Raw genomic sequence first — 12,149 nt, forward strand, 5'->3', positions numbered from 1 at the left:
TAGTTGATAAATGCTTGCAACAGCGCGCGTTAACCAGCCTTCTTAGCTGAGTGGTAGAGCACTGATCTTGTATACCAGGGGTCGTGAGTTCAATCCTCACAGAAGGCACGTGATTTAATTTTTAATGCGATGATAACTTATAAGTTGATAAATGCTTGCAACAGTAGGCAGTAGCCAGCCTTCTTAGCTCAGCGATAGGGCACTGGTCACGTAATCCAGGGGTCGTGAGTTGGATCCTCACAGAAGGCAAGCGTTTCAGTACTTTACCTGATGATGAATTTTACAAGATAAATGCTCGCAACAGTCGGAGCTAAGCGACCTTCGAACTCCAGTCATAGAGCACTGGACTTGAAACCAGGATTCGTGAGTTCAATCCTCACAGAAGGCACGTGTTTTAACATATCATCAGATGACTTATTAGTTGATACATGCTTGCAACAATACGCGTCAACCAGCCTTCTTAGCTGAGTGGTGGAGGACTGGTCTTGTAAACCAGGGTCGAGAGTTCAATACTCACCGATGGCAACTATTCCAATATTTCATCAGATGATAGCATATTACTTGATAAATGCTAGCAACTGCACGTGTTAGCACGCCTTCTTAGCTCAGTGCTGGAACACTGGTCGTGTAAACCAGGGGTTGTGGGTTCAAACCTCACAGAAGGCACGTGATTTCTGGCAGCTCACAGAATACATTGATTTAATATTTCTTCTGATGATAACTTATCAGTTGATAAATGCTTGCAACAGTGCGCGTTAACCAGCCTTCTTAGTTCAGTGGTAGAGCAGTGGTCTCGTAAACCAGGGGTCGTTGGATCAAACCCCACAGAAAGCAAGTGTCTTAATATTTCTTATGATGATAACTTATTTGTTGATAAGTGGCAGCTACGGTGCGCGTCAACGAGCCTTCTTCGCTCAGTGGTAGAGCACTGGTCTTTAAACCAGGGGTCGTAAGTTCAATCCTCACAGAAGGCACGTGATTTTATATTTCATGAGATGATAACTTATAATTTGATAAAAGCTTGCAACAGTATGCAGTAACCACCCTTCCTAGCTCAGCGATAGCGCACCAGTCTCGTAAACCAGGGGTCGTGGGTTCAAACCTCACAGAATACATTGATTTATTATTTCTTCTGATGATAACTTATTAGTTGATAAATGCTTGCAACAGTGGGCGTTAACCAGCCTTCTTTTCTCAGTGGTAGAGCACTGGTCTTGTAAACCAGGGGTCGTGAGTTCAATCCTCAGAGAAGGCACGTGATTTAATATTTCATGAGATGATAACTTATAAGTTGATAAATACTTGCAACAGTACGCAGTAACCAGCCTTCTTAGCTCAGCGGTAGAGCACTGGTCTCGTAAACCAGGGGTCGTGAGTTCAATCCTCACAGAAGGCATGCGTTTCAATATTTCATCTGATGATAACATATTTTTTGATACATGCTCGCAACTGCACGTGTTAGCAGGCCTTCTTAGCTCAGTGCTTGGGCACATGTCTTGTAAATAAGGGGTCGTGAGTTCAATCCTCACATAAGGCATCTGTTTTAATATTTCATGTGATGATAACTCAGTATTTGATAAATGCTGCATCAGCAAGCCATAACCAGCCTTCTTAGTTCAGAGGCAGAGCACCGGTCTCCTAAACCAGGGGTGGTGGGTTCAAGCCTCACAGATTGCAAGCGTTTCAATATTGCATCTGATGATAACATATTTCTTGATAAATGCTCGCAACTGCGCAAGTTAGAAGGCCTTCTTAGGTCAGTGCTGGGGCACATGTCTTGCAAATAAGGGGTCGTGAGTTCAATCTCCACGAAAGGCAAGTTGTTCAATATTTCACGTGATGATAAATTATTAGGTGATAAATGCTTCAAACAGTACAGCGCAATAAGCGTTCTTAGGTCAGTGGTAAAGCACTGGTCCTGTAAACCAGGGGACGTGCGTTTAAACCTCAGAGAAGGTAAGTGTTTTAATATTTTTTTTTGATAATAACTTATTTGTTGATAAATACTAGCATAAGTGCGCGTTAACCAGCCTTCTTAGCTCAGAGGCAGAGCACTGGTCTCGTAAACCAGGGGTCGTGGGTTCAAACCTCACAGAAGGCAAGTGTTTTAATATTTCTTCTGATGATAACTTATTAGTTGATAAATGCTTGCAACAGTGCGCGTTAACCAGCCTTCTTAACTCAGTGGTAGAGCACTGGTCTTGTAAACCAGGGGTCGTGAGTTCAATCCTCACAGAAGGCACGTGATTTAATATTTCTCGCGATGATAACTTATAAGTTGATAAATGCTTGCAACAAGTGTGCAGTAACCAGCCTTCTTAGCTCAGTGGTAGAGCACTGGTCCTGTAAACCAGGGGTCTTGAGTTCAAACATCACAGAAGGCAACTGTTTTAATATTTCATACGATGATAACTTATTATTTGATAAATGCTTGCAACAGTACGCTGTATCCAGCCTCCTTAGCTCAGCGCTAGAGCACTGGGCTCGTAACCCAGGGGTCGTGAGTTCAATCCTCACAGAAGGAAGGTTATTTAATATTTCATGCGATGATAACTTATAATTCCATAAATGCTTGCAACAGTAACCCGTAAACAGCCTTCTTAGCTCAGAGGCAGAGCACTCGTGTTGTAAATCAGGGGTCGTGAGTTCAATTCTCAAAAAAGGCGAGTGTTTCAATATTTCATGCGATGATAACCTCGAATTTGATAAATGCTACAACCGTAAACCGCAACCAGTCTTCTTAGCTCAGGGGTAGAGCACTGGTATTGTAAACCAGGGGTCGTGAGTTCAAATCTCACAGAAGGGTAGTGTGTTAGTGTTTCTTCTGATGATAACTTATTTGTTGATAAGTGCCAGCAACAGTCCGGGTCAAGCAGCCTTCTTAGCTCAGTGGTAGAGCACTGGTCTTGTAAACTAGGGATCGTGAGTTCAATCCTCACATAAGGCATTTGTTTTAATATTTCATGTGATGATAACTTAGTATTTGATAAATGCTGCATCATCAAACCACAACCAGCCTTCTTAGTTCAGAGGCAGCGCACCGGTCTCGTAAACCAGGGGTCGTGAGTTCAATCCTCACAGAAGGCACGTGATCTAATATTTAATGCGATGATATCTTATAATTTGATAAATGCTTGCAACGGTAACCCGTAATCAGCCTTCTTGGCTCAGGGGTAGAGCACTGGTCTTGTAAACCAGGGGTAGTGAGTTCAATACTCACAGATGGCAAATGTTTCAATACTTCATCTGATGATAACGTATTTCTTGATAAATGCTCGCAACTCGTCAAGTTAGAAGGCCTTCTTAGGTCAGTGCTGGGGCACATGTCTTGCAAATAAGGGGTCGTGAGTTCAATCTCCACGAAAGGCAAGTTGTTCAATATTTCACGTGATGATAAATTATTTGTTGATAAGTGCCAGCAACAGTCCGGGTCAAGCAGACTTCCTAGCTGAGTGGTAGAGCACTGGTCTTGTAAACTAGGCATCGTGAGTTCAATCCTCACATAAGGCATCTGTTTTAATATTTCATGTGATGATAACTTAGTATTTGATAAATGCTGCATCAGCAAGCCATAACCAGCCTTCTTAGTTCAGAGGCAGAGCACCGGTCTCGTAAACCAGGGGTCGTGCGTTGAAACCTCACAGAAGGCAAGTGTTTTAATACTTCTTCTGATGATAACTTATTAGTTGATAAATGCTTGCAACAGTGCGCGTTAACCAGCTTTCTTAGCTCAGTGATAAAGCACTGGTCTTTTAAACCAGGGGTCGTGGGTTCAAACCTCACAGAAGGCAAGTGTTTCAATATTTCATACGATGATAACTTATTATTCGATAAATGCTTGCAACAGTACGCAGCAACCAGCCTCTTTAGCTCAGCGGTAGAGCACTGGTCTCGTAAACCAGGGGTCGTGAGTTCAATTCTCACAGAAGGCACGTGATTTAATATTTCATGCGATGATAACCTCGAATTTGATGAATGCTACAACAGTATACCGCAACCAGTCTTCTTAGCTCAGGTGTAGAGCACTGGTCTTGTAAACCAGGGGTCGTGAATTCAAACCTCACAGAAGGCAAGTGTGTTAATATTTCTTCTGATGATAATTTATTTGTTGACAAGTGCCAGCAACAGACCGGGTCAAGCAGCCTTCTTAGCTCAGTGATAGAGCACTGGTCTTGTAAATAAGGGGTCGTGAGTTCAATCCTCACAGAAGGCACGTGATTTAATATTTGTTGCGATGATAACTGATAAGTTGATAAATGCTTGCAACAGTACGCAGTAACCGGCCTTCTCAGCTCAGCGATAGAGCACTGGTCTCGTAAACCAGGGGTCGTGCGTTGGATCCTCACAGAAGGCAAGCGTTTCAGTACTTCATCTGATGATGAATTTTACAAGATAAATGCTCGCAACAGCCGGAGCTAAGCGACCTTCGTACTCCGGTCATAGAGCACTGGTCTTGGAAACCAGGATTCGTGAGTTCAATCCTCACAGAAGGCACGCGATTTAATATTTCATGAGATGATAACTTATAATTTGATAAATGCTTGCAACAGTAACCCGTAACCAGCCTTCTTAGCTCAGAGGCAGAGCACTGGTCTCGTAAACCAGGGGTAGTGTGTTCAATACTCACAAATGGCAAATGATTCAATACTTCATCTGATGATAACATATTTCTTGATAAATGCCCGCAACTGCTCAAGTTAGAAGGCCTTCTTAGGTCAGTGCTGGGGCACATGACTTGTAAATAAGGGGTCGTGAGTTCAATCTCCACGAAAGGCAAGTTGTTCAATATTCCACGTGATGATACATTATTAGGTGATAAATGCTTCAAACAGTACAGCGCGATCAGCGTTCTTAGCTCAGTGGTAAGGCACTGGTCCTGTAAACCAGGGGACGTGAGTTTAAACCTCAGAGAAGGTAAGTGTTTAAATATTTCTTCTGATAATAACTTATTTGTTGATAAATACTAGCAAAAGTGCCCGCCAACCAGCCTTCTTAGTTCAGTGGTAAAGCACTGGTCCTGTAAACCAGGGGTCGTGAGTTCAAACATCAGAGAAGGCAAGTGTTTTAATATTTCTTCTGATGATAACTTATTAGTTGATAAATGCTTGCAACAGTGCGCGTTAACCAGCCTTCTTAGCTCAGTGCTAGAGCACTGGTCTTGGAAACCAGGACTCGTGAATTCAATCCTCACAGAAGGCACGCGATTTAATATTTCATGAGATGATAACTTATAATTTGATAAATGCTTGCAACAGGAACACGTAAACAGCCTTCTTAGCTCAGATGCAGAGCTCTGGTCTCGTAAACCAGGGGTCGTGAGTTCAATCCTCACAGAAGGCACGTGATTTAATATTTCATGAGATGATAACTTATAAGTTGATAAATGCTTGCAACAGTATGCAATAACCAGGCTTCTTAGCTCAGCGGTAGAGCACTGGTCTCGTAAAACAGGGGTCGTGATTCTATCCTCACAGAAGGCCTGCGTTTCAATATTTCATCTGATGATAACATATTTTTTGATAAATGCTCGCAACTGCACGTGTTAGCAGGCATTCTTAGCTCATTGCTGGGGCACATGTATTGTAAATAAGGGGTCGTATGTTCAATCTCCACAGAAGGCAATTTCTTCAATATTTCACGGGATGATAAATTATTAGTTGATAAATGCTTCCGACAGTACTGGTAATCAGCGTTCTTAGCTCAATGGTAGAGCACTGCTCCTGTAAACCAGGGGTCGTGGGTTCAAACCTCACAGAAAGCAAGTGTTTTAATATTTCTTCTGATGATAACTTATTAGTTGATAAATGCTTGCAACAGTGCGCCTTTACAAGCCTACTTAGCTCAGAGGCAGAGCACTGGTCTCGTAAACCACGGGTCGTAGGTTCAAACCTCACAGAAGGCAAGTGTTTTAATATTTCTTCTGATGATAACTTATTAGTTGATAAATGCTTGCAACAGTGCGCGTTAACCAGCCTTCTTAGCTCAGTGGTAGAGCACTGGTCTTGTAAACCAGGGGTCGTGAGTTCAATCCTCACAGAAGGCACGTGATTTAATATTTCTTGCGATGATAATTTATAAGTTGATAAATGCTTGCAACAAGTGTGCAGTAACCAGCCTTCTTAGCTCAGTGGTAGAGCACTGGTCCTGTAAACCAGGGGTCGTGATTTCAATCCTCACAGAAGGCACGTGATTTAATATTTCATGCGATGATAACTTATAATTCCGTAAATGCTTGCAACAGTAACCCGTAACCAGCCTTCTTAGCTCAGAGGCAGAGCACTCGTGTTGTAAATCAGGGGTCGTGAGTTCAATCCTCAAAAAAGGCGACTGTTTCATTATTTCATGCGATGATAACCTCGAATTTGATAAATGCTACAACAGTATACCGCAACCAGTCTTCTTAGCTCAGGGGTAGAGCACTGGTATTGTAAACCAGGGGTCGTGAGTTCAAATCTCACATAAGGCATCTGTTTTAATATTTCATGTGATGATAACTTAGTATTTGATAAATGCTGCATCATCAAACCACAACCAGCCTTCTTAGTTCAGAGGCAGCGCACCGGTCTCGTAAACCAGGGGTCGAGGGTTCAAACCTCACAGAAGGCAAGTGTTTTAATATTTCTTCTGATGATAACTTATTTGTTGATAAGTGCCAGCAACAGTCCGGGTCAAGCAGCCTTCTTAGCTCAGTGGTAGAGCGCTGGTCTTGTAAACCGGGGGTCGTGATTTCAATCCTAACAGAAGTCACGTGATTTAATATTTCATGAGATGATAACTTATAAGTTGATAAATGCTTGCAAATGTTCGCAGTAACCAGCCTTCTTAGCTCAGCGGTAGAGCACTGGTCTCGTAAACCAGTGGTCGTGAGTTCAATCCTCACAGAAGGCAAGCGTTTCAATATTTCATCTGATGATAACATATTTTTTGATAAATGCTCGCAACTGCACGTGTTAGCAGGCCTTCTTAGCTCAGTGCTGGGGCACATTTCTTGTAAATAAGAGGTCGTGAGTTCAATCCTCACATAAGGAATCTGATTTAATATTTCATGTGATGATAACTTAGTATTTGATAAATGCTGCATCAGCAAGCCATAACCAGCCTTCTTAGTTCAGAGGCAGAGCACCGGTCTCCTAAATCAGGGGTCGTGGGTTCAAGCCTCACAGATGGCAAGTGTTTTAATATTTCTTATGATAATAGCTTATATGTTGATAAGTGCCAACAACAGTCCGGGTCAAGCAGACTTCTTAGCTCAGTGGTAGAGCACTGGTCTTGTAAACAAGGGATCGTGAGTTTAATCCTCACATAAGGCATCTGTTTTAATATTTCATGTGATGATAACTTAGTATTTGATAAATGCTGCATCAGCAAGCCATAACCAGCCTTCTTAGTTCAGAGGCAGAGCACCGGTCTCGTAAACCAGGGGTCGTGCGTTCAAACCTCACAGAAGGCAAGTGTTTTAATATTTCTTCTGATGATAACTTATTAGTTGATAAAAGCTTGCAACAGTGCGCGTTAACCAGCTTTCTTAGCTCAGTGATAAAGCACTGGTCTTGTAAACCAGGGGTCGTGGGTTCAAACCTCACAGAAGGCAAGTGTTTCAATATTTCATACGATGATAACTTATTATTTGATAAATGCTTGCAACAGTACGCTGCAACCAGACTCCTTAGCTCAGCGGTAGATCACTGGTCTCGACAACCAGGGGTAGTGAGTTCAATCCTCACAGAAGGCACGTGATTTAATATTTCATGCGATGATAACCTCCAATTTGATGAATGCTACAACAGTATACCGCAACCAGTCTTCTTAGCTCAGGTGTAGAGCACTGGTCTTGTAAACCAGGGGTCGTGAATTCAAACCTCACAGAAGGCAAGTGTGTTAATATTTCTTCTGATGATAACTTATTTGTTGATAAGTGCCAGCAACAGACCGGGTCAAGCAGCCTTCTTAGCTCAGTGGTAGAGCACTGGTCTTGTAAATAAGGGGTCGTGAGTTCAATCTCCACAGAAGGCAAGTTGTTCAATATTTCACGGGATGATACATTATTAGTTGATAAACGCTTCAAACAGCACAGCGCAATCAGCGTTCTTAGATCAGTGGTAGGGAAGTGGTCTTGTAAACCAGGGGTCGTGAGTTCAATCCGCACAGAAGGCACGTGATTTTATATTGCTTGCGATGATTACTGATAAGTTGATAAATGCTTGCAACAGTGCGCTTTAACCAGACTTCTTAGCTCAGAGGCAGAGCACTGGTCTCGTAAACCAGGGGTCGTGGGTTCAAACCTCACAGAAGGCAAGTGTTTTAATATTTCTTCTGATGATAACTTATTAGTTGATAAATGCTTGCAACAGTGCGCGTTAACCAGCCTTCTTAGCTCAGTGGTAGAGCACTGGTCTTGTAAACCAGGTGTCGTGAGTTCAATCCTCACAGAAGGCACGTGATTTAGTTTTTTCTTGCGATGATAACTGATAAGTTGATAAATGCTTGCAACAGTACGCAGTAACCGGCCTTCTTAGCTCAGCGATAGAGCACTGGTCTCGTAAACCAGGGGTCGTGCGTTGGATCCTCACAGAAGGCAAGCGTTTCAGTACTTCATCTGATGATGAATTTTACAAGATAAATGCTCGCAACAGCCGGAGCTAAGCGACCTTCGTACTCCAGTCATAGAGCACTGGTCTTGGAAACCAGGATTCGTGAGTTCAATCCTCACAGAAGGCACGCGATTTAATATTTCATGAGATGATAACTTATAGTTTGATAAATGCTTGCAACAGTAACCGGTAAACAGCCTTCTTAGCTCAGAGGCAGAGCACTGGTCTCGTAAACCAGGGGTAGTGAGTTCAATACTCACAGATGGCAAATGTTTCAATACTTCATCTGATGATAACGTATTTCTTGATAAATGCTCGCAACTCGTCAAGTTAGAAGGCCTTCTTAGGTCAGTGCTGGGGCACATGTCTTGCAAATAAGGGGTCGTGAGTTCAATCTCCACGAAAGGCAAGTTGTTCAATATTTCACGTGATGATAAATTATTAGGTGATAAATGCTTCAAACAGTACAGCGCAATCAGCGTTCTTAGCTCAGTGGTAAAGCACTGGTCCTGTAAACCAGGGGTCGTGAGTTCAAACATCACAGAAGGCAAGTGTTTTAATATTTCTTCTGATGATAACTTATTAGTTGATAAATGCTTGCAACAGTGCGCGTTATCCAGCCTTCTTAGCTCAGTGGTAGAGCACTGGTCTTGTAAACCAGGGGTCGTGAGTTCAATCTCCACAGAAGGCAAGTTCTTGAATATTTCACGGGATGATAAATTATTAGTTGATAAATGCTTCCGACAGCACTTGTAATTAGCGTTCTTAGCTCAATGGTAGAGCACTGGTCCTGTAAACCAAGGGTCGTGGGTTCAAACCTCACAGAAGGCAAGTGTTTTAATATTTCTTCTGATGATAACTTATAAGTTGATAAATGCTTGCAACAAGTGTGCAGTAACCAGCCTTCTTAGGTCAGTGGTAGAGCACTGGTCCTGTAAACCAGGGGTCGTGAGTTCAAACATCAGAGAAGGCAAGTGTTTTAATATTTCTTCTGATGATAACTTATTAGTTGATAAATGCTTGCAACAGTGCGCGTTAACCAGCCTTCTTAGCTCAGTGCTAGAGCACTGGTCTTGGAAACCAGGACTCGTGAATTCAATCCTCACAGAAGGCACGCGATTTAATATTTCATGAGATGATAACTTATAATTTGATAAATGCTTGCAACAGGAACACGTAAACAGCCTTCTTAGCTCAGAGGCAGAGCACTGGTCTCGTAAACCAGGGGTCGTGAGTTCAATCCTCACAGAAGGCACGTGATTTAATATTTCATGAGATGATAACTTATAAGTTGATAAATGCTTGCAACAGTATGCAATAACCAGCCTTCTTAGCTCAGCGGTAGAGCACTGGTCTCGTAAAACAGGGGTCGTGATTCTATCCTCACAGAAGGCCTGCGTTTCAATATTTCATCTGATGATAACATATTTTTTGATAAATGCTCGCAACTGCACGTGTTAGCAGGCATTCTTAGCTCATTGCTGGGGCACATGTATTGTAAATAAGGGGTCGTATGTTCAATCTCCACAGAAGGCAATTTCTTCAATATTTCACGGGATGATAAATTATTAGTTGATAAATGCTTCCGACAGTACTGGTAATCAGCGTTCTTAGCTCAATGGTAGAGCACTGCTCCTGTAAACCAGGGGTCGTGGGTTCAAACCTCACAGAAAGCAAGTGTTTTAATATTTCTTCTGATGATAACTTATCAGTTGATAAATGCTTGCAACAGTGCGCCTTAACAAGCCTACTTAGCTCAGAGGCAGAGCACTGGTCTCGTAAACCACGGATCGTAGGTTCAAACCTCACAGAAGGCAAGTGTTTTAATATTTCTTCTGATGATAACTTATTAGTTGATAAATGCTTGCAACAGTGCGCGTTAAGCAGCCATCTTAGCTCAGTGGTAGAGCACTGGTCTTGTAAACCAGGGGTCGTGAGTTCAATCCTCACAGAAGGCACGTGATTTAATATTTCTTGCGATGATAATTTATAAGTTGATAAATGCTTGCAACAAGTGTGCAGTAACCAGCCTTCTTAGCTCAGTGGTAGAGCACTGGTCCTGTAAACCAGGGGTCGTGATTTCAATCCCCACAGAACGCACGTGATTTAATATTTCATGCGATGATAACTTATAATTCCGTAAATGCTTGCAACAGTAACCCGTAACCAGCCTTCTTACCTCAGAGGCAGAGCACTCGTGTTGTAAATCAGGGGTCGTGAGTTCAATCCTCAAAAAAGGCGACTGTTTCATTATTTCATGCGATGATAACCTCGACTTTGATAAATGCTACAACAGTATACCGCAACCAGTCTTCTTAGCTCAGGGGTAGAGCACTGGTATTGTAAACCAGGGGTCGTGAGTTCAAATCTCACATAAGGCATCTGTTTTAATATTTCATGTGATGATAACTTAGTATTTGATAAATGCTGCATCATCAAACCACAACCAGCCTTCTTAGTTCAGAGGCAGCGCACCGGTCTCGTAAACCAGGGGTCGAGGGTTCAAACCTCACAGAAGGCAAGTGTTTTAATATTTCTTCTGATGATAACTTATTTGTTGATAAGTGCCAGCAACAGTCCGGGTCAGGCAGCCTTCTTAGCTCAGTGGTAGAGCGCTGGTCTTGTAAACCGGGGGTCGTGATTTCAATCCTAACAGAAGTCACGTGATTTAATATTTCATGAGATGATAACTTATAAGTTGATAAATGCTTGCAAATGTTCGCAGTAACCAGCCTTCTTAGCTCAGCGGTAGAGCACTGGTCTCGTAAACCAGTGGTCGTGAGTTCAATCCTCACAGAAGGCAAGCGTTTCAATATTTCATCTGATGATAACATATTTTTTGATAAATGCTCGCAACTGCACGTGTTAGCAGGCCTTCTTAGCTCAGTGCTGGGGCACATGTCTTGTAAATAAGAGGTCGTGAGTTCAATCCTCACATAAGGAATCTGATTTAATATTTCATGTGATGATAACTTAGTATTTGATAAATGCTGCATCAGCAAGCCATAACCAGCCTTCTTAGTTCAGAGGCAGAGCACCGGTCTCCTAAATCAGGGGTCGTGGGTTCAAGCCTCACAGATGGCAAGTGTTTTAATATTTCTTACGATAATAGCTTATATGTTGATAAGTGCCAACAACAGTCCGGGTCAAGCAGACTTCTTAGCTCAGTGGTAGAGCACTGGTCTTGTAAACAAGGGATCGTGAGTTTAATCCGCACATAAGGCATCTGTTTTAATATTTCATGTGATGATAACTTAGTATTTGATAAATGCTGCATCAGCAAGCCATAACCAGCCTTCTTATTTCAGAGGCAGAGCACCGGTCTCGTAAACCAGGGGTCGTGCGTTCAAACCTCACAGAAGGCAAGTGTTTTAATATTTCTTCTGATGATAACTTATTAGTTGATAAAAGCTTGCAACAGTACGCGTTAACCACCTTTCTTAGCTCAGTGATAAAGCACTGGTCTTGTAAACCAAGGGTCGTGGGTTCAAACCTCACAGAAGGCAAGTGTTTCAATATTTCATACGATGATAACTTATTATTTGATAAATGCTTGCA

At 42.3% G+C, this 12,149-nt stretch overlaps 22 non-coding genes across 22 annotated transcripts; all 22 read left to right on the top strand.

Moving 5' to 3' along the window:
- The first annotated feature begins 36 nt into the window (after positions 1 to 36).
- Positions 37 to 108, top strand: TRNAT-UGU (transfer RNA threonine (anticodon UGU)). Its single transcript has one exon. It is a non-coding gene; the product is annotated as a tRNA-Thr (tRNA).
- Positions 109 to 1,324: 1,216 nt separating this feature from the next.
- On the top strand, positions 1,325 to 1,396 carry TRNAT-CGU (transfer RNA threonine (anticodon CGU)). Its single transcript has one exon. It is a non-coding gene; the product is annotated as a tRNA-Thr (tRNA).
- A 633-nt stretch (positions 1,397 to 2,029) lies between these two features.
- On the top strand, positions 2,030 to 2,101 carry TRNAT-CGU (transfer RNA threonine (anticodon CGU)). Its single transcript has one exon. It is a non-coding gene; the product is annotated as a tRNA-Thr (tRNA).
- Positions 2,102 to 2,170: 69 nt separating this feature from the next.
- Positions 2,171 to 2,242, top strand: TRNAT-UGU (transfer RNA threonine (anticodon CGU)). Its single transcript has one exon. It is a non-coding gene; the product is annotated as a tRNA-Thr (tRNA).
- Positions 2,243 to 2,453: 211 nt separating this feature from the next.
- Positions 2,454 to 2,525, top strand: TRNAT-CGU (transfer RNA threonine (anticodon CGU)). Its single transcript has one exon. It is a non-coding gene; the product is annotated as a tRNA-Thr (tRNA).
- A 350-nt stretch (positions 2,526 to 2,875) lies between these two features.
- TRNAT-UGU (transfer RNA threonine (anticodon UGU)) lies at positions 2,876 to 2,947 on the top strand. Its single transcript has one exon. It is a non-coding gene; the product is annotated as a tRNA-Thr (tRNA).
- Positions 2,948 to 3,156: 209 nt separating this feature from the next.
- TRNAT-UGU (transfer RNA threonine (anticodon UGU)) lies at positions 3,157 to 3,228 on the top strand. The gene has a single exon. It is a non-coding gene; the product is annotated as a tRNA-Thr (tRNA).
- Positions 3,229 to 3,860: 632 nt separating this feature from the next.
- TRNAT-CGU (transfer RNA threonine (anticodon CGU)) lies at positions 3,861 to 3,932 on the top strand. Its single transcript has one exon. It is a non-coding gene; the product is annotated as a tRNA-Thr (tRNA).
- Positions 3,933 to 4,141: 209 nt separating this feature from the next.
- TRNAT-UGU (transfer RNA threonine (anticodon UGU)) lies at positions 4,142 to 4,213 on the top strand. The gene has a single exon. It is a non-coding gene; the product is annotated as a tRNA-Thr (tRNA).
- Positions 4,214 to 5,268: 1,055 nt separating this feature from the next.
- TRNAT-CGU (transfer RNA threonine (anticodon CGU)) lies at positions 5,269 to 5,340 on the top strand. Its single transcript has one exon. It is a non-coding gene; the product is annotated as a tRNA-Thr (tRNA).
- Positions 5,341 to 5,971: 631 nt separating this feature from the next.
- TRNAT-UGU (transfer RNA threonine (anticodon UGU)) lies at positions 5,972 to 6,043 on the top strand. The gene has a single exon. It is a non-coding gene; the product is annotated as a tRNA-Thr (tRNA).
- Positions 6,044 to 6,113: 70 nt separating this feature from the next.
- Positions 6,114 to 6,185, top strand: TRNAT-UGU (transfer RNA threonine (anticodon UGU)). Its single transcript has one exon. It is a non-coding gene; the product is annotated as a tRNA-Thr (tRNA).
- Positions 6,186 to 6,816: 631 nt separating this feature from the next.
- On the top strand, positions 6,817 to 6,888 carry TRNAT-CGU (transfer RNA threonine (anticodon CGU)). Its single transcript has one exon. It is a non-coding gene; the product is annotated as a tRNA-Thr (tRNA).
- Positions 6,889 to 7,519: 631 nt separating this feature from the next.
- TRNAT-UGU (transfer RNA threonine (anticodon UGU)) lies at positions 7,520 to 7,591 on the top strand. Its single transcript has one exon. It is a non-coding gene; the product is annotated as a tRNA-Thr (tRNA).
- A 632-nt stretch (positions 7,592 to 8,223) lies between these two features.
- On the top strand, positions 8,224 to 8,295 carry TRNAT-CGU (transfer RNA threonine (anticodon CGU)). The gene has a single exon. It is a non-coding gene; the product is annotated as a tRNA-Thr (tRNA).
- Positions 8,296 to 8,364: 69 nt separating this feature from the next.
- Positions 8,365 to 8,436, top strand: TRNAT-UGU (transfer RNA threonine (anticodon UGU)). Its single transcript has one exon. It is a non-coding gene; the product is annotated as a tRNA-Thr (tRNA).
- Positions 8,437 to 8,506: 70 nt separating this feature from the next.
- TRNAT-CGU (transfer RNA threonine (anticodon CGU)) lies at positions 8,507 to 8,578 on the top strand. The gene has a single exon. It is a non-coding gene; the product is annotated as a tRNA-Thr (tRNA).
- Positions 8,579 to 8,787: 209 nt separating this feature from the next.
- Positions 8,788 to 8,859, top strand: TRNAT-CGU (transfer RNA threonine (anticodon CGU)). Its single transcript has one exon. It is a non-coding gene; the product is annotated as a tRNA-Thr (tRNA).
- Positions 8,860 to 9,210: 351 nt separating this feature from the next.
- Positions 9,211 to 9,282, top strand: TRNAT-UGU (transfer RNA threonine (anticodon UGU)). Its single transcript has one exon. It is a non-coding gene; the product is annotated as a tRNA-Thr (tRNA).
- A 492-nt stretch (positions 9,283 to 9,774) lies between these two features.
- TRNAT-CGU (transfer RNA threonine (anticodon CGU)) lies at positions 9,775 to 9,846 on the top strand. Its single transcript has one exon. It is a non-coding gene; the product is annotated as a tRNA-Thr (tRNA).
- A 631-nt stretch (positions 9,847 to 10,477) lies between these two features.
- TRNAT-UGU (transfer RNA threonine (anticodon UGU)) lies at positions 10,478 to 10,549 on the top strand. The gene has a single exon. It is a non-coding gene; the product is annotated as a tRNA-Thr (tRNA).
- A 773-nt stretch (positions 10,550 to 11,322) lies between these two features.
- Positions 11,323 to 11,394, top strand: TRNAT-CGU (transfer RNA threonine (anticodon CGU)). Its single transcript has one exon. It is a non-coding gene; the product is annotated as a tRNA-Thr (tRNA).
- Positions 11,395 to 12,149: the final 755 nt, after the last annotated feature.

Source organism: Anabrus simplex, chromosome 3 (assembly GCF_040414725.1).
Source record: "Anabrus simplex isolate iqAnaSimp1 chromosome 3, ASM4041472v1, whole genome shotgun sequence".
In the NCBI taxonomy this organism is placed as follows: Eukaryota; Metazoa; Arthropoda; class Insecta; order Orthoptera; family Tettigoniidae; genus Anabrus; species Anabrus simplex.